We start from the raw sequence: 17,390 nt of genomic DNA, 5'->3' as shown, positions 1-17,390 counted from the left end.
TCTCTCTGCCCCCCCCCGGAGAGCAGTAGATGATGGCCACAGTCTGTCCGTGCAAAGACACTAGATGTTGCGGCCTGAGACATCTACAACAGTGGGGAGAGGAATGCAGACGAGAAAGCGAGGATGGCTGGAGGGGCAGCAGGAGGGTGACTGAGGGTGGGAGGAGAGAAGAAAGGCTGAAGGATAGGCAGGAGGATGGAGAGAGCAATGAGGTGTGGGAGATGTAATTGCAGGCAGAGCTGTCCAGAGCCTCCGGGCTGAGAACCATGTGACTGAATATGATCTGGGGGAAGCAGATGCCTTTGCAGCACCTGCAGCAAGTTCCCCACCCAGAGGTAACTGAGCTGATTAGCTTGCTGCAAAAGTGCTCTGAATCAATGCAATACACGTGTGAAAGACTTAACACCAAAGGAAAAAGTTCACACAAGCATTGCTCCATAAGGTAGCCTTGACAAGTTGGAATCAGAGCCATTCTCTGCTTCCTCACCTGGTCTGACGAAAAGACAGCATGGGGCTTTTTTATGCTGCTGGTTTCTCCAGCAGGACCAGGGCGTTCCTGGGCCTGAGCAGGCAGCAGGGGAGATGCTAGTCCCTTGCCATGGTGTGAATGTGTCATGGGGTGCAAAGGCACCTCTGGCCTCCCTCCCATGCTCAGGGAGGGGAATAGTGTTTTACCAAGTGCGCTCAAGCTGGGAGTCAAATATTTCTCTGGCCTCCATAATTTTTATGCAAAACGATTCTACCAAAATCATCCAGCCCAGGAAGTGATTTCATGAGGAAACAACCAAAGACAATAAACTGAACTAGGTAAAATCCCAGATCAACAGCACACTATTAACCACAGAATTTACCCCAGCTTACTGAAGGCATTATAATATTTTTTGTGATTGCAATTAAAAGTTTATTTTACTCTGATTGCAAAGATAACCTTCCAAGTGTACTGACCAAAATCCAGATCAGTCTCATCTACTTGAATGTGCATAAGTCCTGAAACAACAAATACCTCTGAGAAGTATATACTATCCCATTCCTTTCAATGAATCATCATTGCTAATGATGGCAAGGAATGATGTGAATGATGAACATGCACTGCTTGAGTGTTCAGCTCATGTTTTCCTTTGCTGCTGCTGGGCATCATGGCAGACCCTTGTGGTAACTTTCCCAGGGTGGTGGCGGCCTTGTTAGGAGATCTCATGACTCTCAAACATTTTAGACCATGTGAGATCATGCATGAGGGATAGTGAAAGAGGAGATTCTTCCCTATCTGTTAGTTCTGCTTCTTGAAATTTCAAAATCCAAATCACTGTCTACATCACCTACATTGCCCAAATCCCCTCTTCCCCATCTAAAGTGACCAATTGCCCACAGCACCTCCATGCTCATTAGTGCAAGCATTAATAATATAGCTTAAGAAGAAGCAGAGAGTATTTAAAAAGTAAAATACAAAATTTCTACAATGGCAAGCAAGGAATCAAGTGGGATAAACTGTTCCTTTGAGGTATGTACCACAGTGAAGGGTGAGGCCAGGTCACACTTTCTTCCCAAGAAACACTGGTAGGCATTGCACCTTCTTACACAGGCAACCTGCTATACTCAATATTGCCCATCCGTCCTGTGTCTTGCTCTTGCAGAAAAAGCCATATCACCATTTGCCCTTCACCATTTCCATGGGGAGCAGAGAGAGACAGACGCTCAGTATTGCTCTGAGGGGTGAGTCGGTAACTGCCTCGGGGTGCAACAGAGATAGGGGAGGTAACCCTCATGGGAGGGTCGACAGCCCGATCTGACGCGCACCCCTTCCCCTGCCCCCTCCATGCTCTTGGCTGCGCCCGTCAGCTTCTGTTTTCTTCTTTTGTGCTAGCCACCTCCAAGCAGGCAGTAGGATAGGTCAACCCACTTTCTTAGACTAGAAGCCTTTACTTGTACCATTTTATTTCTGCACTAGCACTAGCTGTTGCTGCCTTTAGGAGTTATTATCCTCCCTGCACAGGAAAAATACAGTGGAAGGAAGTAGCTCACCTCCCACACAGGCTTAGAAAAGAGGAATCTTCCAGTCCAGCAGAGAAAATGCGAACCCCTCTGTGTCCAATGGCCATGCCAACTCAAGAAAACAAGACTTGTAATGCTATCACAGAATTCATTGCTTCAACAGCCATTAAATGCTATTTCAAATAAATAAAACTGAAAAATAGCCCTAGACTGGCTCATGACTTCAATATATATAAAGAATTTATGCCTGCCAGCCCAAAGTTTGTGTTAAGAGAAGTTTCCAAGTGCCCTGGGATTAGGTATGTAAATAGCGAATTAGCAAAATGTCTGGATGACACAGAATTTTTTAGGTTACTCAAGACTATGGGGAACTGCGATGTGTTCCAGAAAGACTTGACCAGACAACATGATGGAAGATGAAATTCAGCACAGACACGTGGAAGCAAATGCACACTGCAGGAAATAATTTAAGCTTTCATACACACTGAGGGACTGTGAATTAGTGATGAGAGGCATTATGGTGGACACGCAGTGCCTTCAGTGAAGCTGGCTGCTCAAAGCGTAGTCCAGATCAGAACAGGAATGAGGGAAAATACAGCTAGCTAAAGGAGAGTGGGCTGATATTCATACTGGAAAAAACCTGGGTCAAACTGGAACATAATTTAAAGTTACCTAAGAATGAGGCAGCTCTGGAATCAATTTTCTCTTTGCCTCAGTCAGGTCTTCCAGGGGCTCACATTTTATGTATCAGGAAGGTCAGAGCTAGTTGATAAGCCTTATAAAAGATTTGGACCTTACTGAATTCTTACTGAATATCATCATCCATAAAGTCCTTGAAAAGTGATAGATAACCTGGCAAAGACTCAAATTTGGCAATTAAGTTCCTATGAACTGGAATTAGAAAAGGTGTCCCACTTACCTGAATAGATTGCATAAATGGTAATTAGAGATCATTTCAACAAGACAGGCTGCCTTAGTTTTGCTGTGAATGAGGTAAATGCTTCTTTGCCATAAAACACTATTTCAGAATCACCTAAAGCAAATAATCCCTCATACAGCGTGGAGTAGGAAATAAGAAACTTTTTTTTTTTCACTTTAAGACAAGGGGCGTAAGACAATGGCTGGGAATGAAAGTGCTGTAAATTAATTTGTATTATAATTTCTGCAATGCCTCTGTATATAAATGGAAGTTATGTACATAATTTATGGAGGATGGTATATGTGAACTGGAGTCTCAAACCCCCTCAAACACACTCAGTCCTGCATGATGTGCAGAACACTAACACTCTTGGACAGCATGCAGATTGCAATAGTAAAAAAAATCGCCCTAATACTGTGCATTACAATAATAAATGCAGGAATTAAAGGTTTTTACCTCTCTCTAAATAAATTATGCATATACAGTTTTAAATTAACCAAATTAAATGATTAAAGACACTCCATTCCTTCATAAACTTGTCTCAGGAGTGAGGAATGCAGCGTACAAGCAGAGGCCCCTGGTACCTCTGAGCCTTGCTGTTTCATTTGAAGCAATCTTAAATGTTCTTCCCTTTCCTCCCAACTCTGCAAGGATAGAAGACATTTTATTTTCCCTTTAACTTACTATTTTAAGATAAACACAAGTGATGAGACTAGAAGCACCAATTTTGTTCGTGACCCCAGTGTGGGGCATCACTGGAGCTGGAAGAACAGTGCCTGGCTCCTCAGAGGTAACTCTCACCATCATCCATTGCTTCCACTATTTCTGCCTCTAGATTTAAGCAAAAGAGTCAAATAGGGGTAAGTCTTCTGGACTGGGCTGGAGTTGTAATTGGATGACACTCCTGAAATGCAGGTCCCTAGTGTCTTCTCTATACAGAGCACCATCATGACATTTTGTCAGTGTTGACAAGATTTGTGGTAGTACATTTGACCATAATTCATACTCAGCTGCAAACATTGTTGCCCATTTTAATGTGGGAGGGATTTTAGACCATAGTTTAACAGACTAAGCGCTTCAGTCTTAAGGAGAAGAAACTGCACAGATTTGAGAGTGTTCCCTTCCTAAAGCTACCTGTACTGTCCTACCACCATATTACAAAATAAAGCTCGACTCCACTACATCCTAGATACCTACCTAACTCTGTTCTTACAGGGAATCTCTGGACAGTATCTATCAATCTCAAAGCACTTAGCTTAAAATACTGGTCTTTTTATAGGTGGAGAGACACAGACACAGAAAAATAGAGGGCCTTTCTCGAGATCACGGGATAGGGTGGGGGAAGAGCTCAGAAGGGACCACTGGACGCTTGACTGTCAAGTCTACATGCTAGTCCTGGCCACAGCACCTCCACGAACTGCAGTAATTTCCTCAGCTGAGCCACTGCAAGATGTCATTTAAACTTTGCTGAACAACCCAGAGTAACTTGTTTCCTAGACAACTCAAGCATTACAGATGTTAAAACTTCCCAAGGCTGTATCAGAAGGGTCTACTGAAATCTGCATATTTAGAAAAAACAGGAATGTCCACATAACATAGCTTTCAAATGGATTTTACATGACTCAACCAGGGAAGATTACACAAGCTTGTCACTCTGTATAGGAACCTATATTTCAGAGCATCTTTCTCCACACAAATCAGCTCAAATGCTGATGTTTTAGGCTGTGTGAAAGCAGAAAGAATAGTAGCTTTAATTGAAGGCAGCGCAGGGACGTCACAGTTCAAAGAACTTGCTAATATTTCTTCTTTAATTGCACTGTAACTACCATGTGCTGATGCAGGCTTTCATTCATTGCATTTTGACTGTGTTTTCGCTGTTTGCTACAAAAACAGCCTCCTCCTTAACCTTTGAAGAGTAGTATGCCCTCAACTTAATGGTTGTATGTAAGATAGCAATATCTCTTGAACCATTCTTGGAGCTTTGAAAAAGAAACCCATTTTTAACAATAGAAGAAATTGTAAATAGGGGTTCAGGAAGCAACTTCTAGTATGGGCAGTGGGGTCAAGAAACATAACTGTTTTTAAACCGTAACTTAAACTGTAACTTTATGAATGAGGTTATAGATAAGTGTTATAACCACTACCCTCAGGGAACCAGACTCCCTAGCAAAGAGGTTTCTGCCTGTCCTCTGTACAGTGAGCATTCCACCTGTCTTGGAATTGGAATAGCTTTTCCAAGATAATTAAATACTGAGACTTCTATGTCACAGACACAAAGTAGTTATAAAGGACAGGAATCAAAATGAGAATAATTATTTTAAGCTTTAAAAAAAAGAATTGATATGTCTGGCTTAAGCTTTGGGTAAAATTTGGAAGCAATTTTCATGTCAGAGTGCTAACTGAGCTTTCCTTATAAGTGGACCAATAACAAATGGCCTAACCCTAAACAAATGAGGTTCAAATTTCTTCCTAGATATTTTAAATACTATAAAAATCTGTTATTGAGATCTTCTTTTGCAAGGTTCTGAGTACAGATACAGCCTCATGGTTAAACTGAAGACTATTAGTTCATTTTGTTCATAGCATGAACCAGGGGTATTGGACATTAATGGAGAATATACCAGGAAAACAGTAGTGATCTTTTGTTTAGAAATCTTCTTTTCTGCATTCTTACACTTCTCAATAACTAACTTGTCATTAGAATTTGAAACAGCGGAATGTAATATTCACACAAAATAATGACAGACTATTAGTCTATAAGCTCTTTGTAATTTGTTTCTTGTGTGATGGGGCATAAATCTGCTTATGGCCTCCAGCATCATTACAGCACAAATAACTAACATCACATTTCCTGGATGTTTGCAAAACTAACTAGTACATATTCTCAACAGCACAAGGAGCTGTTACAAGCTGACATCTATGTGTGCGCACCGAAATGTGAGTCACACGGCTGTAAAAACAGGAAATACACACTTTACATTTTTAAATTGACTAAGTTATTGGTGTTGTGTTTGGATTCTGTGTGGGATATGTGTGAAGGACAAAGACTAAAGCATCTGTGACAGCAGGATACAATTGAGTGGCTGGAAGAATATTCAAGAGGAGCTGAGAGAAAATTTGCCTGAACAGCAGAGGACATGAGAAGCTTGGCTCAGGATGGAGAGGGACACAGGGACCCGCTCCAGCTCTGTGCATGGTTTGGCAGCATCAAAGGATTCAGAATCCCCTCTTGCTTGCATGGCTTCAGGTCACTCAGGGCCAGAACAGCCTTTTCTGCAGATGAGCATCAGAGTAGCGAGTCAATTAGATACACAGGGGTGGCTCTCTGGAGCTAATGAGGTACTAACTATGTACGAGCTGAGTTTAGTGCTCAGCACCTTCAGTAGGAGGTGGACAGGGCATAATCCCACTTTTCCTTTCACTTCTGGTGCTTTATAAAGCCTTAGAAAGCACTGGAAATGGATAGACAACAGAAGGTGAATCCAGGCCAGCTAGTTTCAGCAAACACATACCACTAAAAGATTTGTTTAAAATTCATCTAAATATTCTATGGTGTTTATAGAAATAAGGGAAAACGTAAAGGTTTTCCTCATTCAGCAGAGCTTTCCCATTCTCTTCCGACTGATCTCTGCCCATTTCCTGTTGCCCTAGGGAGTTGACAGCCCACCGTTCCTGTCCCCAGCCTTCAGCCACAAAAGCGCATGCTTCTGCAGTGCAACTTCAGTCCTTAATACCAGAAACCATTTTACATAAGCAGCTCTATCTGCCCTTTCAAAAGTTCCCAGTTGCTAAAAGAGGTTCTGACTCAGTCTCCCTCTGTCACCAAAGGTCTGCCACCCACCAGTCCTTCATCTGAGCATTTATATAACCTGCTCAGATTTTGATACTTGTGAGTCAAATTGAAGGTGCAATTTGTCTCTGAGAGCCCAATTGCTCTCCTCCATTTTGAAGGCTCACACAGTCCCTGGTAAGAAACCACACAGCTCTGACAGATCTTGCTAGCTTCTCTGCTCTGACATGGCTTGACTGAGCAAAGGTGGTCCTTTTAGACCATTTGTAAATGCCTGCATTAAGGAGCACCGAGTGCAAATGACTGATAATCTTCCTGACTGAATAACTGTACAAACTGCTGAGCTAGAATGTATTTAAAAAGAACCATAAACCCTGATGCTGCACAGTCCATGTCCACAATGAAAAGTGAAGGTGCTTAGGGAGACAAGTTGTGATTCAACCAGTATGGGGGAAAATAGAATTTGGAGCTCAATTTCACAAACTTCTCAAGCAACTCAAGTACTGTTTTTTTTTTTTTTTTTTATTATGACTAAATGTGAAAAGTGTGGAGTTTAGCAATCTCTGTTCCAAAAAAATGTACTGGAGAAAATGTCCCTATTTTTATCTACATAAGTAAAAATATTCCGGAAGACATTAAATTTGACTAAAGAACTGCTCATCAGAATATGGCACGCAGCACATGAACTTAGGAGTTTCAAAAGAAACACTGGACTCTTGGAAATAAGAAAATCTATCTGAAAAAGAATTGAAGAGCACACAACAGTTCCAGGCACAGTAAATGAACATAATAATGGCCTAATTGCTAAAATAGGATCATGAAATCCAAGTATGTTTAAACTCACCTGAATTCAAAGCTCCACGTTTAGAAACCAGAATACAGGCTCTACCTATGGACTGGGGAAACTGTATCATGGACAGTCACAACTAGAACAGATTTAGGAGCCACAGTGAGCAAGCAACTCAATGGGAGCTGCTATGCAGCTCTAAAACAGAAACGTTTAATGAAGCACTTTGTTATTTGACCAGGCAAAAAGACAATTAAGAACATAAATACTGCTATAAACAGCACTGGTGTCACAAGTACCAGAATGCCTTCCGGTGGAGGTATCTCAGAAGAGTGTTGAAAAAATAGAGGAGCACAGAAGCAGCACCCCAAAATCACTCTCAGACTGGAGGAAACAGTGGGAGGCTGTTACAGTGGGAGGCTTCCTCTGCCTACCTCATCAAAAAAGGAAGCCTGGGAGGTAAACCTGATTATTCCACACAAGTGGATTATTTCACAAAGAGAAATTTCCAGGGACCAGAGAGCTTTTGAATCTGGCAAAACAAAGCACAAAAAAATCTACCTTTAGGAGCTGAAGTAACAGGAACATATTTTTAAGAGCGAGAGTGATCAAACATTAAAAAAATCTGCCAAGAATAGGAATTGCCATCTCTTGCTGTCTTCATATCAACACTAGATGTCTTTGTTTTAGTCAAATGCACATTATGAATGTGTACCAGGTAACTGGATGGAATTTAATGGACTGCAATGCAGAGGAGGTTAGGGTCAGTGATCTACTGGTCCCTTCCAGCCTCAAGCTATAAATCTAGAGTTGGATTGGTTACCCCTAACACATTCTGGAAAGGATATAATAGCTTCTGCTTGTGCTTCAGGGCTTTCATCAACCTCTTCTAAGGACAAGAAAAAGGGTCTTCATGGAAGATGGTTTCCTAAACCCATAGGTTCCTGAGCTACTTTTCCTACATTTCTAGCAAGCATCAGTTGTGTAGCTCCTGCCTCTTTGTTCTTTGCCTATCTTCTTCAAGGTCTTTTTGGCTAGATGGACCATGGGGAGGAGCCACAATGGCCTCTTCAGACATGTCCCTAGCTGACAGCAACTCACTGGGTTGTGCCTATAAGACTGCTGATTTCTACAACATTTTTCAAAATTCACAGAATTCAGCTTGTTTCTATAGATGTTCCTCTGCAATCCAGTGTTAGCTAAATGAACACTTCGATTACAGCATTTGTGAGAGATGATTTACATTTTTTCATTAAAAATGTCACTGGAAGTCCAGTCTTCTCCTGCTGCAACAGTTGAAGCCACTGCCAACAGCATACAAGGCTGATATTAATTAAAGCAGAAGGTGACAGCACTTGGAAAATGAACGCTTTTCTCTGCTCAGATAAATGACCTTTAACGAGTGCTTGTTCTTTAGTTAGACTGGGTCATTACTAGAGATTACTGAGCATTTTCAATAAAACTGGAATCTCTGACTCATCTCCAGTTTTAAATTGTAACACTGGAAAGTGATGGAGACTCTTCTGTGTGCTACACAATGTTGTTTACCACTGTCATGAGCCTGCCCCACCACAACAGACAGCTAATAATCCCTGAGTGTCATTTTCCACTGAGCAGCAGGAGAAGGGAGGTGGTGAGCTTCATTTTCTCCCTCACAGGTAAAGCCTTTCCTTCGCTCTGCAGAATTAGCTTTGAAAAGTGTGTGAACCACCACCTCACATAGTTCCTCTTATTGTCAACACACAGATTACAAAAAAATAGAAGAAAACTAAGTTTTCAGTCCATGTTCTCCCTCTTTGTCACAGGTTGCAGTCATGTCCAACATACAGGGAGAGTAAACTTTAAATAGCTGCACTGCTGTACCTAATACTTGGATAGTACTTTCTCTTCACCATAGCTTCACTCCTGGGTAGTGAAACTGCAGTTGGTTGTGACTGGAGCTCTAACTCCCAAGGCTTTGATGTGATCCTTCATATTGGTTTCTTTTAGGGTACTGTATGCTGTACAACACTGGAGTTTCAGAGTGCTCTACTGGAAGAAATTCATTCAGAGAGCATCACTATGTGTACATCTCCATTGCATAGAAGACCTCATGGAACTGAGGACAAAGATCAGCTGCAAGCATGACACATACCATACAGAAGCATGGGCAATTACTCTGTTTCAGTACTTACGGACAAGGTGGGGGAGGAAAACAAAAATCTCCCACCCAACCTCTTTGTTCAGAGAGGAGGGCTTCCCACCACCCTCCACAGCTAGCTGATTCAGTCAAACTCTACAACTTGCTCCTTTTTGCGTGAGACATTAAATGATGGTTCTGGGCACACACTGTGCTGAGAAACTATGCTACAGTTTAAGACAGTTGGAATACAGGGCCTGCTTAGGAAGCAATTTGAAATTATTGCGAGCAGCACTTCACATTTCCACAGCAGAAGCCTTTATAGGCTGGAATCCTCAAACCTTGATCACTTCCAATTCAACCACTTATAAAAAATGTGCACTGCTGGAATATTTTAAATGACTGTGTGCAATGTGTACTGACTGAACATTAGGGGCTTCAATTAAATAACAGTTCAGAACATAATGAACTGAAAAATTTCACACTCTCTAAAATGAGATAAGCACGAAGTGAAGGAGAGAGAATTAAGAAAAAGTGCACTGAACATGGTACAAGCCACTGGCTGTTGAGATTCAGCCAGAAACTCAACAGAACAGCTTGTGAGCTAGTTTTTTTCCAGACACCTCAAAGGGCACAGGAAAGGTACTGGTCCTTTTATTTTATTTTATTTTTTAAGAAAGTATGATGCTACCTACCCCACGAGCTTGGCTTGGTCATCTCTAAAGTTAGGAACTTCTGGATGCACATTCAGACTCAGTTCCTCTCTGCTGTGGGCTGAGCTGATATTCTGGAGCCTGTGTTTAAGATTCTGGCTTGAGACTGAGCTACCTCCGGGTGGAATTTCCTTTTATAATTCTTAGATTTATTAACAAAAATGATCTTCTCTTATGACTCATCTAAACCACAGGCTGAAGTGACACAATATCTGAAACTCTGCTTACAGGTATCAAGAATGATGCAACAAAGACTGTTCATTCTGTAATTAGCAGTAATAAGAATTTAATAGACCTTCATAAACAATCTCACTCTTTAGCTATTAGTAGCATTCACAGTGCAGCAGATGCTTTCCAGCCTTTTTAAAAGATGCCCCTTGCCCAGAGGAACTTGCCTGTCTTCTCTCCTTTGAACACATGTACAAGCTGGACATCGTACAGTAGTTACCAAACTTGCTTCCACCCAAGCTCCTAAAGACACCTGACCCCATTTGTCAGGTCCCTCTCGTTTCTGACTGGTCTCAAACGCCACATATTCCTCTCCCTCCATTCATTTGTCTTTGCTGCCCACTCTGGATGTTTTCTCCACATTTCAGCAAAAGTAGAAAGAGAGACAGCAAAGGAAATCCTACACTAGAGCATGAGATGCTTACTCCAGAATACTGCACTGTGCTCTGCAAAAGACAAAGCTGCCACCCACGGGTGCCAGCATATTGCGCTTTGGTAACCAGTGACTTCAGACGATGGCTATTCTCCCTTTGTTCCATGGCTGGCTTGTTAGTTTGGGAGGTAAATCCCTTTACGGAGTTCCCATGGTCTCTAAAATAAACTTATTTAGTTTGAAATGGGACAAAATGAGATCTCACTCCAGTAAGTACCATGTTTATCCCTTTACCAGAAAGGGCACAGGTGTCTTTAGAGATCTTGCAAATAGGAAAGATGTTTCAAAAAAAATTAAACTAAAGAAACAAACAGTAAAATTGACACGCTTCACATTCTTTGTCTTACTAGACTTAACATTTCTGGGTGTTTGAGGTTACAATTACAGCTGATTCACTACTGTTGCTCTACCTGTAGTACTTCATCCCCAGCCTTTATGACCACTTCAGTGGCACCTGCTCTAAGCATGTTCTCCTCCTTCTTATCAGTAACAGGCCAGGTCCTATAGCCAAGTTCCCAGCAGCTGCACTCTCTAAGAGACTGTGAAGACTGAAGATGATGGACAGAGGTATCTAGTGAGGTTGCTATAGTACTTCTCTCTTTTGACTTGTAAGTAGATCAAAAAGGTCAGAAAGGTGAAAACATGTGGACCTTATTTAATGGTTATTTCAAGTGGTAGATAATTGCTCAATTTGCCAATAAGCTTTCATGGATGCTTACTACACTTAGAGGATATCAAGTCAGATGGTAGTCACGAGCCTGCATGTATTCCAGTTTACCTGATATAAACCTAATAAGAAAAAAATTAAGCAGACTATAAAAGTCATTTATAAGCATATGTGGTAAGCTTAATGATTTAGGAGTTTTATAAAAGTTTTAAGTGTGCTCTGATCTTCAAAAAAAAAAAAGTTGCCAAATAAAATAAAATAGAAGGGAAACTTATGCACACTTCCTCAAGTTCCATATTGCCAAACTGATGAGTCTGTTCTCAAAGACTCAGTCTGACTGGTATTATGAGGAATGTAGGAAATCCAGCTCAGACCACTGAACTTCCATTCTGCCATGCATAGAAAAAGCATCAAAAGCAATGCAAAAAATCTTTCTTCTTAGGCAACTGTGTAATTACCTGCCCATGGGATAAGTTTCTACCTTCCCCCCTCAATTTGAATCTATTTGTAATCTTAGGGCTGAGGGCTAATTATCTTCTTAACTTTGTCCATTTCCTCTAACAAAAATCTGAAGCATTACAATCAATGTTTTGCTTTTTCAGGCTTCTACTGAGTGGCAAGTTTCTTGTTTTGTTTGCTATAGAAGAGTTTAGGTGGTCAACTGTGCTTTATTTAGTCAGTTTAAGATTCCTTGCCTTTCAGGTTATATTGGACACCCCCTTGTCCTTCTATTTAGAGAGAAGGGAATGGAACTAGGGCTGGATCCAAAAAAAAAAAAAAAAAACCCTTTCCCATCCAGATCCAAATTTGTTCTTCATATTGAGGCAAAATTCATTTTTAACCATTTGCACCAAAGGACAAAAAGCTATTAAGAATTCCAATCACTTGGAATCTTTTGCTTCAACATTTCAGAAAAAAAAGGGATTGAATTTTATTCTAATCTTATTAGCTTACAGTTCTAAATAAAAGGTCATTTCAAACCCAAATCAGAGGTTTTTAATTTAAGTAAGTAGCTTCTGTGAAAGGTGAAGCATGGTTTTCTTCTGGCTGTCCCATGGTTGACAATGAACTGCGATCAAGGCTGTCTCCACATGGATTTTCTCTTGGCTAATAATGCATGGACTCGCATGACAGTCTGTCACTAAAGCAAGGTGCTTACTTGGCTGGCTATTTTCATGAAATTTGGTGGGGCTCAGAAATCTCTGAGACATCAATGGTTTTGTCAAACTTGAAGCTGAACAACCAATTCATAAGTTGCACAGAGGGAGAGGCAGAGAGGAGGGGTAATTAACTGAGTCTTTGTTTCTTTAAGAAATCAGACTAAAAGCATTAGAGACACTTAGACAGATCCAATGTTTTCAGAAGCCCTTTACATATGAAAGACATGCTAAAACTCACCCTTTCCTGCAAATACATGCAGTTCAGACTGATACTTTCCTAAGAGACCATTTTGTCACTAACTCAACCCTTGCCCTTACCCACAGTACCTTTCATTACTTTGCATATCTTTCTCACAACTGGTCTTAGCTTAAACAGTCTCAGCCTTTAGAGGCTCCCTCATATGTAAGTTCCACCTTGACTTTGTTATCTATATTTGACTTTTTCTATCTTCTTGGAAATGCAACAATCAGACCACATCATTGCGTATTTTTCAGTGTCTTCCATGCTAACACTTTATTTGCATTTGCTACCACAGAACTCAATCAAAGCAGCCACAATTACACCAAGGAGTGCTTACCTGTCCTGGGGTTAAGCTAAACACTGCTGTTAGAGTTAATTTCTTCCCCTAGTCCATTGCTCCTCACACTTCCCAGCCCCATGACTGCCCAAGAAGTTTTTCTTTAGGGAAAATCAATGCTTAATGATATTCTGTTCCTAAATGATGAAAGTAGATGAACTACTTAGTTTAGTAAACGTTTGTTTGAAGCAAGTAACAAGGATATCTTTTTTCTTTCTAGAAACAATCTTCTAGTTTGCTCATGAAACTATTTCACATGATCCCGAAAACATTTAAAAGAAAGACATCTCTCGTGATCAAAGCCACAGATTCAGGCTCTGCCACCCTAATGTAGCCCCTTCTTCTTGTCAGAAAACATAACAATGCTTCTTCATCTCAAAAAAGTATAGCAAAAATTCAGCTTTGTGAGAGCTGTGAGACATTTGGAAACCACTGGGAGAAAACGTGCCATGAAAGTGAATGTCTTTACTGCGTGATGCAAATATATGTTAAGCAATAAAATTCTGGGTTCCTAGATAGACTTGCCTTATTTTGATATTCAAGGAAATGAAAAAAGATGTACATACTTCTCATTTAATTCTTCCAAGTTATAAATCCTGCCTATTTTTATATAGTTGCCCAATACGGACAATAAAAATAGCTGTCTTAATGAACAGAAAGAAGAGGAAAAGGCCACCTAATTTCTTGTGATGCTAAATCATGAGGTCCATCTCAAGACGGCATAACCATCATTTCTGGGTTGCAGTTCCACTTGTTGGACCTTATTTCTTTGAGAAAAATGCTGCTGCTTCTTGAAACTCAGCTTAAGATGACTGAAATATCCTGTAAGAGAATATTACTACTCCCAAAAGTGAAATCTGAAGAAAAGATTAATATACTTTGCTGAGAGTAAGCTTGATAACTATCATTGTGCTGCGTATTTGCTTCTCTTGGCAGATGATATTTGATCATTTCAAATGATTACTTAGCTTTAGCTGAAACTCTTTTGATTCTAGTGGCTATAAATCATCACTCCCACAAGTATTGCTACTAACTAGTGAGCATTTAGACAGCATTAGTACAGGCTAATAACTCCTCTCAAAGGGAGAAGGGGCAGAGATTACCTCCATCATCCTTTGTGTGTGTGCACATCTGTGTGTGTGCGCGTGCGTGCACAAGTAAAAACCTCCAGGGAGAATGCAAGAGTTTTCAAAGCAACAGCTAAACCTCTAACGCTAAAAATTAGCCACAGCTAAACCTCTAAGGCTAAAAATTAGCCACATCAGTGTCAAACTATATTAGAATATTTTAAACTCAAAAGTCACCTCTTTTTCTAGGGGGAAAACAATTTCATCTAAACTTGAGTGACGATATCAAAATGTGAATATTATGTAATAACACTGGTGCACATGTTAATAGTGCTAGCTACTTCATAGCAGGGTGCTTGCAGTAGACCTCTTCAGAAGTCTAGAACTAGAGTTTCCACAAAGCATTCATTTATTATAACGTATCTCCATTTCTAAGGTATGGGCAATACTCCTCATACTACTTCATGTAAAAATTATACAGGAAACAAACTACTATTTTCATTACAGAGCTTCTTATTCTTTGAAAGATATGTGCATCATAACTGTATTAAAGAGTTCAGTATCAATCTATAAAATTAATGTGGTAGTACTCTAGAAGCATTCACATCTCAGTTAATGTCTAAAAAAATGTGAAGCTGTATGTAAAAAACAGAGTTCCAAAAATCACTCAGCACTGACATAATACTAAAGGTGCAATGATTTTTTTACCATAGAAAATTACTACATTTGATTCATCTGCAACACTTCTTCAATGGATGATGCAATTTAAAATTAATAAATCTGTGTTTTTTCATAGGCACTTTTCAGAGGTTTCAAAAATTATAACATATTTCAGTACTAATTTTTAAGTCATAGCTTGCTTAAGAGAACCAACATGTCAATGTATGCCACTATAGAGAAAGAAATGTTTATTTTTACCTAATCTTGTGGCTCACTGAAATCCAGATTAAAATTCAATAGAACTAGGCTTTGGCCACCTGAAAAGAATACCACCATTTCCTCATTCACTTCACTGGTTTATGCCTTCCAAAAGTGCTTAGATGCTGCTTTAGAGCTGCAGGGAAAAAAAAAATTGTATGTATACGTGAAAAAAAATTAAAGGGACAAATTATGTATCTGCATAATTAGAAATTAAGGTATAGTAAGTTAACAGGGATGTTAGAGGAAATCATTTTAACAAGTTACTATGATGTATACTTTTCTATTTCATTTTCCTGTAGTCCGTTTTACGCTATCCTTTTTAGTTCAAATACATAGCAGTTCTAGTCCTTTTGTTACAAAACGTTCAATAGTATCTTGACAGCAGAACTACGTCTTCGTTCTCATTTAATAACTATTTATCATTCTGTATCTGCCCATTTTCAAGAAGGAATAAAGTTAAGTGTTCCAGAAATTGGAAAAAATTGAAACTTGACCTTTATTAAGTGGGTTAATTGTCACAATCTCAGCATGTATGAAATTAATGACCAAAAAGTGGAACTTTAGAGTTTCAGAAGACTAGGTTAATGTCCAAAAAAGTCTAAACTTTGACCTTCTTGACATATGCCAAAAGAAACAGACACCCTAATAAATTACTACCTGTGTGCAATTATAATAAACCATTCCTAGCATCCAATCACTTGAATTAATTGCTGTAAGGCAGTGGGGCTTTCTTATAGATATTCAAGTTAATCCAAAAAATCCTTTGCAACTCACATGAGGATGTGCGTGCATGCTTCTTTCAGTATGGCAGATACAGTTTTAAAGCACATTATTCACACCTTTGGACCAAATATCTGTGTACAGCAACACTTATTAACACTAGAATTAGGAGCCTTGGCAGAGTTACCAGCAGCACTGAAAATGGTGTGCCAGCACAGAACAAACCAAAGGGAAATGAATTTTCTTAACACCATACCATAAACTAATTGCTGTATGCAAGGCACATATGCATTTCACACATTTCAGCCTTACAAAAGAGAAATACAGTCATTTTGGGTAAACACACTAACAAACTGCAGAATATTTAAATGAAACAGCATTGACAAAAAGAAAGTTAAAAAAGAATACTCTGTTTGGATGGATCCAACTGAAACAACAGCATAATGTAAAACTGATGTCTAGGTTACCATGTCAAACACGGATGAATTGGCCAAGTGAACAGTCAATATTTCTGTTATGGGCAGCAAGTGCGTGTACAGACCAGATTGGTGGTCCCCACCTGACACACAGTCACGAAGAGGTGGCTGGTAACATCTGTAAATGAAATGAGGAACTAGCATGGGAATTCAGCAGCTCTCAGTCTTGTCACACAGAGGAACAGAACTGGGATGTTACAAGGAAACTTGCTTTGCCCTTGCAGATTCTCTTTGGAGGACAAATAACTTCCGTGTCAAGTTGGCCCATTTTTCAAGAACAATACATGCTTAATATTAAATAAAATGCTAAGTGTTTAAGTTCAATTATCTAATTCTGCTGGTGTCTGAATCCGTGCATAAGTAATGGTGATCCAGTTGGGAAATCAACATTCTTCACACATGCAGGATTTTATTCCCTGTCCTCATGCAGATTTTAAATACCTTTCTGAGGAACTAAAGAAGAATCTCAAAGGGCTACATATCTGTTTCACTCAAAATCAAGTTAAACTGCTCAAAAGCCTAAGCTGTGGTGGTCAGCATTACCAATTTTCTTACGTCTGAACAGGAGTTAATTGGAAAATGATTGTCTTGTTCTTCCAAAACTGGGAAGTTCCAAAACAATTATATTCTGCATGGGGCAAACTCAAAAATCTTAAAATAAATATGTAACTAAAAACAGACATGAGAACAGTTTGCAGCACAGTGATTAGAAGGCTCACTTGCAACACAGGTGACTGAGGTTCAGAAGTCTTACCTGTGTTTGATCAGCTTTGTGTAATAAAGTAGTCCCAGTCCATATACATAAATATAATTTGGAGGGAGG

This window comes from Apteryx rowi, unplaced genomic scaffold (genome assembly GCF_003343035.1).
Source record: "Apteryx rowi isolate R43461 unplaced genomic scaffold, aptRow1 scaffold_5, whole genome shotgun sequence".
Taxonomy (NCBI): domain Eukaryota; kingdom Metazoa; phylum Chordata; class Aves; order Apterygiformes; family Apterygidae; genus Apteryx; species Apteryx rowi.
The sequence above is the reverse complement of the archived record's forward strand: the minus strand, read 5'-3'. Positions refer to the sequence as shown.